Here is a 2,854-nt window from a genome sequence, read left to right as displayed (position 1 = left end):
GTATCTTGTATTGTTTTCCCTGATAGAATGTTGCATATATCAAAACTGTTATTTACAAAACTGTCCGCTCTAGGAAGGCTATCTTTTAAAATTTTATGAAAGAAAGAAGCAATATTATATAGAGAAGTATTTATTGAGGAAACTATTAATCTAAAAGGAATATTTTCCTTGTGGATCTTGGGGAGCCCATAAGCTTTAGGAAGAAGAGAGTCGCTTGAAAATAAATAATAATATTCTTTTTTGTTGATGAAGTCTTTTTTCAACCATTTTTTTAAACAAATATTGAGGTCTTTTTCTATTTTTGTTGTTGGATTGTTTTTAACTATGGTATACGTAGAATCGTCTTCTAGGAGACTCTCAACTTTTTTTATATAAAATTCTTTTTCTAGTGCGACTGTAATGCTGCCTTTATCTGCTCTGGTAAATAAAATATTAGGATTTTGATTGCAGAATTTAATTGTGTCTTTATGCATGTGAAATAATTTTTCTTGTATGTCCGTTTTTTTGTCGTTATTGTTTAAAAATAATGAAAATTGTGGAATGGCAGCATTACGAATCGAAGTGAGATTTCTGATCCCGTTAGAATTGCTTTCTATATCTTTGATGAATTCGTGTATAGCTACTTTTTTATTTAAGTTAACTGGGAAACTAAATTCACCTCCCAATTGTAATAGATTGGTTACATTGGGGGGAATTTTTTTATCAGTTAAATTAATAAACCATTTCTGGTTAGTTTGTTGTAAAGGGTTATGTGTAGCATAACGAAAACTGTTGGCAGAAACAGTGTTATCAACAATATTTGTCGAAGATGTTGTTTTTAATTCGATAGGATCAATATTTTTAATGTACTCTGTTTCATGCGATTTACGTAGCCATAGGAATTTTTTCTTATGTATGAGATATAATTTTTGGTTGAACAAAGACATCTTATTTTACATCTTATTTATTTGCTCGTTTAGTTGGCCTACTATATATGATTGTTTAATTTTGTTTAATTTATACGAGCCTTTCATTAATTAATTTTCATACATTGTATTTCTACCATATATATATAAAAAAAAGATAGGTAAATATAAATAAATAAATATATATTTATGATATACAATAAATAAATATATATTTATATATATATATATATATATATATATATAAAATGTTGGATTTTTATTATATATATATAATTTCAAAAAATCTTTTTTATATGCTATTGAATTTTAATACATACAATTTTGATTATATGTATTTTAATTGATTATATTTATAAGTATTTTTATATTATCTTAAAAAGACTGCATAGAATTATTTGTGCGACACTCTTATATGTATGTATAATTAATAGGGACCAACTACACATTTTTTTTCCACTGAATAAAAACAATCTCAATATTAAAATTAAATTAATTTTATGTTTTTTGCTACGTATGCGCAAGAAAGTTAAATCATTTGTTGGATTCAAGTCACGTACGACAGAACGAGCTTTATCTGACAATTGACTTATCAAACCTGCGTATTGAACTGTTGTCGTATTATCTAATGTTGACTTTATAGGAATACCTAAAACAGATATAATTTTATAAATTTTTGTTTACAACTACAAGTAAATCATGTCAATGATCTCATGTAATACCTTCTGCATTCACCACTATTGTTCCAACTACCCTTTTATGAGACTGAATTTGTTTCATAGTTTCTTCAACCTCTTATAAATTATTTCATCGAAATTTATTAATAAAATTTTTATTTTAAATATTCCAATAACGGAAGCAAATCATATGGAATAAATGCGTTCTTTAATTGTAGGCTGCATATGTGGTGGATGACTGTAAGCCACCGACAAAATTCCAATATTCCATGGGAATCTATCAAAATCCATATTGTCATACTTAGCCAATGTATTACGCAATATATTATGGTATATACAGGCCAGATGCTTGCAATGACACTGAGCAATAAGATCCTTGCCACTACAATCACAATGATAAAAATGATTAAATAAATTTTAAAAAATATATTATTTTGATACAAAGTGTGTGATGAATAATATTTAATTTTGTATATTAATTATTGGATATATATGTACCTGCAATAAGAAAATGCCAGAAAAATTGTAAAATGGTTCCTATAGCACTGATATTAGATTTATCTTGTTAAGCTAATCGAATGCTGCGATGATAACTAGCCATTGCCCAACCCATGCTCACAAGTGAGCTGATAATGCTACCTGCTTGATGTACAACTGAAAAAAATATAGAAGCTAATTAAGAAAATTATTAAAAATATATGCATACTCATACATTATATATATATATATAATTTGCGAGAAATGCGATTTTATTTTCTTCTATATATAGCGTTTGCGAATTATTCGCAAAAAAAGGTTATATATAGAAATGAAGATTAATAATGATATTTTGCGTATATATATATATATATACTCCTTTCGAAGCAAAATATCCGACGCAAAATATCATTATTAATCTTCATTTCTATATAACATCTTTTTGCGAATAATTCGCAAAAAGATGTTATATAGAATATATATATATATATATATATATATATATATACCGTTAATATATATATATATATACCGTATATATATATATATATACCGAAATATATATATATATATATATATATATACCGTTTCTCGCCTAAACCCTAAACTGTCGATTTCTGTTCCGATCGTTTCCCATGAATTACTAAATGCATGGACGTCGATATTTATGAGCAGGTCATTCGTTGCGAATTCACAGAGAAGCTTTCCATAACGGCATGGTGTGCAAGATTCAAAGAGATAAAAGGGATGAAAATGTCAAAAGGAACGAGGGGTTGAAATCTTGTCACTTTTAGT

General features: G+C 26.9%; 1 long non-coding RNA gene across 1 annotated transcript; it reads right to left on the bottom strand.

Moving 5' to 3' along the window:
• Positions 1-1,293: 1,293 nt before the first annotated feature.
• Positions 1,294-2,289, bottom strand: LOC146723646 (uncharacterized). Its single transcript, XR_014924455.1, has 3 exons — positions 2,081-2,289; positions 1,628-1,964; positions 1,294-1,554 (listed from the first exon to the last, which is right to left on the bottom strand). It is a non-coding gene; the product is annotated as an uncharacterized LOC146723646 (long non-coding RNA).
• Positions 2,290-2,854: the final 565 nt, after the last annotated feature.

Source organism: Nylanderia fulva, unplaced genomic scaffold (genome assembly GCF_048542155.1).
Source record: "Nylanderia fulva isolate GAGA-0341 unplaced genomic scaffold, ASM4854215v1 Scaffold1799, whole genome shotgun sequence".
NCBI lineage: Eukaryota > Metazoa > Arthropoda > Insecta > Hymenoptera > Formicidae > Nylanderia > Nylanderia fulva.
This window is presented reverse-complemented; position numbering and strand designations above follow the sequence as displayed.